General features: G+C 41.6%; 2 protein-coding genes across 3 annotated transcripts in view; one reads left to right on the top strand and one right to left on the bottom strand.

Moving 5' to 3' along the window:
• The window catches only part of LOC135115140 (sushi, von Willebrand factor type A, EGF and pentraxin domain-containing protein 1-like), a 47612-nt gene that overhangs the window by 31157 nt on the left and 6455 nt on the right, over positions 1–10000 (top strand). The gene's annotated exons all lie outside the window — the stretch shown is intronic.
• LOC135114764 (neuromedin-U receptor 1-like) overlaps positions 9084–10000 on the bottom strand; it is a 99518-nt gene continuing 98601 nt past the window's right edge. For both annotated transcript variants that reach the window (XM_064030812.1, XM_064030813.1), the window contains exon 8: positions 9084–10000. This exon is cut by the window's right edge and continues 713 nt beyond it. The gene's annotated coding sequence lies outside the window, so the exon portion shown is untranslated.

Genomic DNA, 10000 nt, shown 5'->3' on the forward strand with positions numbered 1-10000 from the left:
TCTTCTTACTCCCTGTCTTCCTCCTCCTCCTTATTCACCACCACCACCAACACACCAGCACCACCACCACCACCATCATCACCACCACCACCACCACCACCACTACCACCGCTCTGCCCTTTAATGCAAAACCACGCTGCACCGTCACCATGTTTTCCCGCCCACAAACTCAATATACACCCATGCAATGCTGTTACCTCGCTGCAGAGATGTTCCTGTAACATGAGAGTGGTGAAGGGGGGGAAGGGTTAACGAGGGGGTGCGGTGGTGTGGGCAGGCGAGGGGAAAAGGTTGTGTCCTGTTTGTGTGTGTGTGTGTGTGTGTGTGTGTGACTTTACTTTCCTGGTGTCGCAAACGATTTCTAAAAAGGAGAAGGAACGACGAGTGAGATCCTCCCTTTCCCCATCTCCCCCTCGCCTCCTCATCCTCTCCGCGCTTCTCCTTCTCCCATCTCTCTTCTGGGAACTGGACACAAACAGACCGGTGTGTGAAAATTACTGCAGTGTTGGATGAAAAGAAAATAGATAGATAGACAGATAGATAGATGGGTAGATATGTAGATAGATAGATAGATAGATATGTAGATAGATAGATTGATAGATAAATGGATGGGTAGATAGATAAATAGATAGACAGATAGATACTTAGATAGATAAGGACATCTTGAAAAAAAACCTTATCTTTTATTACCCAAATGTGAAGATTAAAAACAACGTCAAGAAAATACTTAGAATAAAGTAACAGCAATGATAAATAGATGAATAATGATGAATGAATAAATGAAAAAGAGAAATCCAGAGAGAGAGAGAGAGAGAGAGAGAGAGAGAGAGAGAGAGAGAGAGAGAGAGAGAGAGAGAGAGAGAGAGAGAGATACAAACAGAATTCCTTTTCAAGTGAACTCAGGTCAAGGTCAGGCTGGCTACCTTTTATGACTCTATGTGAGTGTGTTAGCAAGGTCAAGTTCAGTAAGGTAGTTCTGTGTTCCGCCAGGTAAGAGCAGGTGAAGCCAGCTCAGGTGACACAAGGCTGCGCTGTTATGCAGGGTGAGGAGAAGCGGTGTTAATTTAGGTCACCTGTTGAATGTCACAGCAGGGAGACAGGTGAGGGGTGTGAATTTTTTTTTTCTTTATTCAGGTTTCTTTTCTTATTTTTTTTTATATTTTTTAGTTACTTTTTAGTTGTGAAAGTACGATATTGTCATTGTCATTGTCATCCTTTCTTGTTCTTCCTATTAAGGTTCTTTTTTTCTTTTTCCTTTGTCGGTTTATTTTATTTTATTTTATCTTTTAGTTGAGGGAAAGAACGATATTGTCAACCTCTTTTTTATTCCTATATTCGTTTTTTTTTTTGTCTCGTATTTTCTATTTATTTATCTTTTTGTTGAGGGAAAACATTGTCATCTTTTTTTTTGCTTCCTCTATTCCCCATTTTTTTTTCCTTGTCTGTTTTATTTTATTTTATTTATCTTTTGCTGAGGGAAAGTTATTTTGTCAGCCTCTCTTTTGCTTCCTCTTTCAGTTTCATTTTCCATTTTCTCATTTATTTATTTATTCATTTTTTTTGGGGGTTGGAAGAGAACGGTGTTGTCTGCGTTTATTTTTCGTCCATAGTTGATCTCTAGGCTTGTCTTCCCTGAGGCGTTAAAAATCAAAACAAATAAACAGACAGAATATCATTAAGCTGTCACCTGTTGTCACTTGTATCGTGATTAGATTCCTCCTCCTCCTCCTCCTTCTCCTCCTCCTCCTCCTCCTCCTCCTCCTCCTCCTCCTCCTCCTCCTCCTCCTCCTCCTCCTCCTCCTCCTCGGCCTCTTCCATGATTCCCGTATTGGACTAAATAAAGCCCATCTGATCTCCATTCATCTCCTCTCGTTATCAGCGTCATCATTCTATTCCTCCTCCTCCTCCTCCTCCTCCTCCTCCTCCTCCTCCATGATTTCCAGTACAGGACAAAAGCTTCTCCTAATTACCACTTCAATCAAAGCTTTCCGTCTATTCCAGGCCCTCTTATCTCAACTTGTTTTATGTCCTGCTTTACCTCTTTTATTTAATTTATTTATTTCTTGTACTATTTCTAGATTGTCGTTGTGTTACTCTCCCTTTTTGCTCGCAACTCAGCTGGGGGCCAAGAAATTAAGGGCCTGGCTGGAGTGTGTTGCTTTGTGTTTATTAATAGAGCGTGTTGCACCTGGCTTCTGTTACCTGTTTAGACTCGCGCCCCCGCCTGCTTACCTGTATATGTGAGATTGCATGCATCGTACCATGAATGTTCTGATTTTCTCGTAATGCCAAGGACTGTGCTAAACCTTGATTCCATGCGTCATGCGTCACCTCGGTGGATGAAGTGTCTTTCTATGCCCACTTTTGTTATGGTTGTAGTAAGAATGTCCCCTGCTTTGCTTTGTTCCATGATTTGAGGTGCTATTTTCGCAACTATTCTAGATCACCCCGGTACAGGTAAAGGTATGCAGAGAAAGTCCTTAAGAACGTAAAGTAAGGAAAGCTGCTAGAAGTCATGATGCTTACTTAAATATACCTACCGTATCTATTTTTACCAACTACCCTCATCCAATAATGTATCTAGTCTTTCAAAAGCTTCCTAATGTCTCAGCACTAACCAGATTACTGAGTCTATTCCATTATCTACCACCACAACCACAACCACTACCGCCCCCACAGCTGCGATAACCCGGTACCCGAATGCTGGCAACGGTCAAGCTGTCGTGTAAATGATCTGTTTTATATAACCACTTGTGATTTATTTCCGTAACGCGAGAAAAAGGATCAGATTCGTAAACACTTACCTCTCACCGGATTTCATTTGAAGAGCCACGAGAATGAATGGTCGGGTTCTCCTGAATGTTTTTCCCATTGACCATGTGAAATAATTGTTGACCTCTCAGTGGGATCATGCAAGCACTCCTGAAATCCCCAACGCCCACGAAAGCTTGTTAGACGTCGAGAGTAATAGAAAAGGATGATAGGTGGAAATAAATAACAACATTCAGTTTATACAAGGACTGCCACGTGTGCGCCTGGTGACTCCTTGCAGGTTGCGATGTTTTCTTACTCTCTGATCTAGATAAGACGCGGTAATGTGTGAGAATAAGGAGGTATTAAATAACTCGTATATAATGAGGTATATATCTAGTTACCTGTACCATTCCTTATCCGTTCTCAGCCACGTGTCTGAGTCTTCAAGAACCTGCAGAGCATAACCTTGTGTCCACAGGTGTTAGGATGAGCAGACACGGCGGAGCTTGTTTATGAGGGTAACGGAAAGTCCTGTAGCTCTCTCATTGTTAGTGGTTGTTTGAGCAATTAGCTGCTCTCGTTCGCGTGGTGGTTGTGTTTATGTGTTTGTGAAGTAGTTTATGTAATTTTGTTCGTGTTTGTCATGAAGGTTTTGGTGTCTGTGTCTCGACGGTGTGTTTAGCTTGTATGCGGTGTATGAAAGGATTCACACACACACACACACACACACACACACACACACACACACACACACACACACACACACACACACACACACACACACACACACACACACACACACACACATTAATCCTCCGCCACCCAACCCCACACACAATAATGCCTCTCCTCTCCCCAACCCAACCCAGCACACACACACATGCACTAATCTCACCTAGCTGCACTTCCTCTCCCCACACCACCCCGTCACACACACACACACACACGTTGGTCATCCCCACTCATTCTATTGTTTTATTCATGTCGTTTTTATTTTACCCTCAAGGCAAGCGAGTTCACGGGTTAGCTCACGCGTATGACTGAAAACGTGACTCCCCACATCAGTTCAGAGCTCGATGTGTTTTTTATCGCAGCTCAGTCGGAATTAAAGCAAGCGTACTGATGGTGTCACTTCCTGGTGGGTGATACAGGTGCGTACATACAGGTGAGCCAGCCGCGTCATTACCTGGAATAGGGTGCGGTGGGTTGGCTAGGGGGTCAAAGGGGTAAGGGGGTAAGGGGATATTACGAAAAAAAAAAAAAGACGGGGAACAGGATCTAATAGAGAGAGAGAGAGAGAGAGAGAGAGAGAGAGAGAGAGAGAGAGAGAGAGAGAGAGAGAGAGAGAGAGAGAGAGAGAGAGAGAGAGAGAGAGAGAGATTGCAAAGAAAACGAAGAGACATTATCTTAAAGCTTTACTCACTTTTCTTATTTTCTCAAGTGAGAGAGAGAGAGAGAGAGAGAGAGAGAGAGAGAGAGAGAGAGAGAGAGAGAGAGAGAGAGAGAGAGAGAGAGAGAGAGAGAAATTAGTCTTTTCAGTATTTTCTTCTCTATTTTCTCTTTTCCTCTGTCAACAGCCATCTGAAAGTGACTTTACGAGAGAGAGAGAGAGAGAGAGAGAGAGAGAGAGAGAGAGAGAGAGAGAGAGAGAGAGAGAGAGAGAGAGACTTCTGCTCAGGTCTGAAATTTTGCCGATTTATCAAATTCGTGTTGAAGTGCGAGACATGAAATTTACATGACGTTATTTGTGCGTTTCGAGTTACTGGGACGGAGAGGAAGTGTGTGTGCGTGTGTGTGTGTGTGTGTCTATAAGTGAGAGAAAGAGAAACAGACAGGCAGACAGACAGAAACGAATTAAGACAGAGGCATTGACAAGAAAAATAATACCTTAGCTGGATGAGGAGGAGGAAGAATAAGAAGAAGAATGAGAAGGAGGAAGAGAAGGAAGGAAAAGAAAGAGAAGAGAAGAAGGTGAAGGGCAAGGAGAAGGAAGATGAAAAAGAGGAAGAATTAGAGCTTGGAAGAGGAGGAAGAAGATTAAGAAGAGGGAAATGGAGAAAAAGGAGAGTAAGAAGGAGGAAGAGGATGAATAAGAAGAAAGGAAGAGGAAGAATAAGATTAAGGAGGAGAAGGAAAAGGAGAAAAAAGGAGAATGAGAAGGAGGGAGAGGAGGAATAAGATCAAGAAGGGGAAGGAAAAGGAGAAAAAGAATAATGAGAAGGATGAAGAGGAAGAATATGATGAAAGAAGGACAAGAGAGAGAGGAGGAGAAAACAACAATATTTTCCCCTACTTCTCGTAATCTGAACACAGCCTCGGTAACATGACTAACTATTACAGGCACACCAATAATCCTGCTTTTCTTCATTAATCCATTCTGGCGTCCATCCTTACTTGTCATCACTGCTTTCGACGCCTCTCTTCCGCTTCGCTTCTTTCCGCCTCCCTCCCTCCTGAGCAAACTATAATTAAGTCAGTATTGGAAACGAGATACCGTCCTCACACTGACTCGTTTCCTGACTCCCACCAACACTTCCTTCTTCTACAGGGTGATTCATTTGGTATTGAAATTTGAGCGTGATGATCTTTCCTGTCTGCCTCTCTGTCTATCTGTCAGTCTGTCTGTCTGTCTGTCTGGTTTTTGGTGTCCTTAAATGTTATGGTGTGTTGTCTTCGTTACTGTTTTAAAGTCTAGTTGAAGTTATTAGTGTTTTTAAGGACTGTTATAATTCTAGTGGTAGTTTAAGAGGCTCTAGTGGACGTTATTGGGGTTTTCAGGGATGTGTTCATGATTCTAGTGATAGTTTAAGAGGTCGTAGGAGAAGTTATTAGGGTTTTCAATCAAGGGGGTTTTCGTGGTTCTAATTACAGATTAGCAGGTTCTATTGGAAGATTTGAGTGTTTTCAAGGGTGTTTTCTTGATAATCTCTAAAGCATTTAAAAAAAATTGAGAAACGATTGTCTGTCTGTCTGTCTGTCTGACTGTTTGACTGTTAATCTGTCTTTGTAGGTGTCTATCTCTTCCTGCATTTCGTATTTCTCTCTCTCTCTCTCTCTCTCTCTCTCTCTCTCTCTCTCTCTCTCTCTCTCTCTCTCTCTCTCTCTCTCTCTCTCTCTCTCTCTCTCTCTCTCTCTCTCTCTCTCTCTCTCTCTCTCTCTCTGCAGGCGTCGGGGCGTCACGTGTTGCGCCCCAAGCCTTCTTGCAGATTAGTTCTCCCTCTGATTACTTCCCGTTTTCTCTAATGCCCGTGCTTAATGTGAATAATGTTGCTCAGAGAGAGAGAGAGAGAGAGAGAGAGAGAGAGAGAGAGAGAGAGAGAGAGAGAGAGAGAGAGAGAGAGAGAGAATGTGGTTACTCTCATTAACTGCTTTGCATGTATTAGAGGTGGCTAGTTTGTTGTAGTTGTTGTAGTTGTTGTTGTTGTTGTTGTTGTTGTTGTTACGTATTATTATTATTATTATTATTATTATTATTATTATTATTATTATTATTATTATTATTATTATTATTATTATTAAATAGCGATTGTAACAGGTGTGAATAGATAGATAAGTGGAATGATAGAGACAGACAGGCTGATAAATTGACAGATAAATAGGAAGATTGATAGGTAGCTCGATAGACAGACAGATAAATAGATAGAAACATTACCATTATCATTATTTCTTTTATAACTTCTTTCCCTTCCATTTCCAAATATTTACATCCTTTCAATCTCGATATTTTTATTACGTTTCTCTGTCTTCTTGCGTGCCTCCTCGTATTTCCGGGACTAGGCAGCAGGAAACAGAAAACGTGCGGTATCCAATTTCTTAACAATACAAACCTTTCCTGTTACATTAAGCAAAACCAATCTCATACCTGCAAAAATATGTAACCTTGTGTCATCATTGAAACATATATTAAACCAGTATATTTATTAATCTGTTGACATACCAGGCCGGTAACTCCCACGGAATGACCCAGACAACTCCCCCCACTCCTCACACACACACACACACACACACACACACACACACCATTCATACTCGTTCCCCGTCGGCTCCTGGTGGAAAGGGGCAGTCTCGTGGACCACAAAACTGAACCTTAGGCACACCACAGCTGGCCACACACAATCTTCACCAACACTTATCTTGATGAATGGAATAGACTCAGTTATCAGGGTTGTTAGTGCCCGAGTCATTAGGGAACTTTAAAAGGTGATTAGACAGATTTTGTGGAGGAGGACGATAGGTTGAAATAGGCAGGTAAGTTTATTAAAGGGAATGCCACGTGTAGGCTTGACGGCTTCTTGCAGCTTTCCTTATGTATTTTCTTATGTTTTCATATCAGATTGTATCATAATTGTACCTAAGACATCATGTTATTTTCATATTTCAGGGTTGTAGGATGTGAATGCTCAGTTTACAGAGAGAGAGAGAGAGAGAGAGAGAGAGAGAGAGAGAGAGAGAGAGAGAGAGAGAGAGAGAGAGAGAGAGAGAGAGAGAGAGAGAGAGAGAGAGCGTTGTTTTCATATTTTAGGATTTAGGATACAAATACACAAATTACAAAGAGAGAGAAAAAAAATCTTTATTAGCCTTCAAGATTCGGAAACACGTATGAGATACATGAACCAGTGAGGAGAGAGGGCGGGTCTTCACTCACGCACCGGTAGACAGACAGACAAACAGACAAACAGACAGGCAGACCGATGGGTGATACCTGAACGGGATCGAACACTTTATAAAGGTAACACTGCTAATGATAACACTAGTTTGGCCATCAAACATTGCACTAACCTACATAACACACACACACACACACACACACACACACACACACACACACACACAGGTACATATAAGACGTAGGTATAAAAATATATTTATGCCTGTGGTATTCATGATAGAGCTACAATAGTAGCAATAATAATAATAATAATAATAAAGATAATAATAATAATAATAATAATAATAATAATAATAATAATAATAATAATGATGATAGTAATGACAATAATGCTAATAATACAATCGACAATTAGTATAAAAAATGAATAAGAGCATGCACGAAAGATGACTAGACAACACACACACACACACACACACACACACACACACACACACACACACACATTCAAAATAAAAAAGACAAAAAAAAACAAACAAACAAACATAACATACACCTTATCAATAAACACCCGAACAAACGAACGAACGAACGAACGAACGAACGAATGTACACACAACTTCTAAAACTCCCTTGTCGACAAAATGACTCTTTTGTGCATGGGATCGAAACCTTCTTTGGTCCAGCGAAAAAGGGGTTGGATTCCAGGGAAACGTTTGTGGCTTAGCTGCGAAACGTTTTTGGGGTACTCACGGTTCTCGTCTCTTAGTGTAAGTGGCCCTCAGGTGAGCAAACACTTCTCCTCACCTGTTAATTAGTGAGGAAGAGTCTATTTGTGGGTGCTTATGGGTAAATACGACTGTGAGCTTGATATGCTTTTACAGAGAGAGAGAGAGAGGAGAGAGAGAGAGAGAGGAGAGAGAGAGAGAGAGAGAGAGAGAGAGAGTGGGGGGGGGGAGGGGGGTTGCTTACTTTCCTTTTCCTATATATCAAACTCGAACGTAAAATTTGCATATTGGAGAACTTTTCCTCTCCTCTCTCTCTCTCTCTCTCTCTCCTCCTCTCTCTCTCTCCTCTCTCTCTCTCTCCTCTCTCTCTCTCTCTGGGAAGGAAGAAAACGAAGAAACCAGGTCCATTTCCCATTTTCTATTCTTGTGGCGCTCTGAGCTCTGCGGTAACTCGTTCACAAACACCGGAAGGATGAAGATTAGTTGTTGTTGTGGGAAGGAAAGTAAAAGGAAGAGGAAGAAAAGGAGGGAAAAAAAAATTCATAAAACTGGTTTGTGGTTCGTTGTTTTTTCCTCTGATATGATGCAAGTGTGTGTGTGTGTGTGTGTGTGTGTGTGTGTGTGTGTGTGTGTGTGTGTGTGTGTGTGTGCGCGCGCAGCTTCATGTTTCATGTTTCGTCTGTCTCATTGTCTCGTTATCTCGCTTATCCTTTGTAGATTCGAGTTATTCATGCTTAACACAGGTATGCTCTTTCACCTGGCCGACACCCATCACCTGCCGCCTAGTTAGCATGATATTGGCACCTGAATAACGTGAGCAATTAAGGCGACACCTGCAAAACACCTGTTGTCATTTGCGTTAATTAGGGTGCTATTTTCTCCCCGGTTTAATTACAGGTGTGATTTGTTTGGGTAAATTTTAGAGTCGAGGTGAAATCAACAGATAAGTGATTAAGTACAATAAGGTTAACTGATTCGTGAAGTTTTTGTTATATATATATATATTTATTTTTGGACGGGTGTTTTTTTGGAATTTTATAGTTAATTTTATGTATATCCATGCCTGTTTTTTTCATATATACCTCTGATAGTAGTAACGTAGCTTTAAGACCATTAAAATGTTTGTATATTTACCAATTTACCAACTTTATATTTGTCAACTTTATAAGCATTTAAAAATTCGTGGAAGAAAAGAACAGAGATTATTAAACTTTTTAAGCTTTATACTGTGGAGGAAAAATGCGGCAGATATTTAAATTTCCCGTTAAATAAACCAATATTGCGTCACCACTACTAAATTTCTCTCGACGGTAGCATAAGAAAAAAAAAACTCATAATTAGGAACTACATTTTTTAATCTTTTTCGTTCACTACCCATGATTTATTTTCGCTTTCCTCATTTGTGCGCTTTTTGTTTATCACCATTTTACCTGTGGCTCATTAACTCCAGGTGAAGTGAAGCACTATTCTCCCTTTTTAAAACCTTAGGTGCTTTACATGGTTAAGCACCTGACTACTTCACGAATCTCCCACTGACTAATTAACAGGTGCTCAGATGTTCCCAGGTATTGGCAGAGACAAAGCCATCATAAAGCGTCCACCGAGCCTTCAGTAACTCCACTTCATCCTCCTCCTCCACCTGCTCTCGGTTCTTCATCCCCTCGTCTTCTTTCCTCGCTGCCTGCCTCTCATCTTGCCCCCAACCCCTCTTCCCTACGGCAGGTGACCTTTGCAATATCGCGCCCTTCACGTCCTCTCGTCCAGGCGGCGCAGGTGGAGGACACTTTCAGGAGTGTCAAGTGGGTTAAGTGTTTTGTGTTCCCGTCTCTACCTGCCCGTATGAGTCCAAAACCCACTACGGGAGCCTCTCGAAGCGGGTTAACCTCTCATCGCCTCCGCCTTTTTCTCC

Source organism: Scylla paramamosain, chromosome 28 (genome assembly GCF_035594125.1).
Source record: "Scylla paramamosain isolate STU-SP2022 chromosome 28, ASM3559412v1, whole genome shotgun sequence".
In the NCBI taxonomy this organism is placed as follows: Eukaryota; Metazoa; Arthropoda; class Malacostraca; order Decapoda; family Portunidae; genus Scylla; species Scylla paramamosain.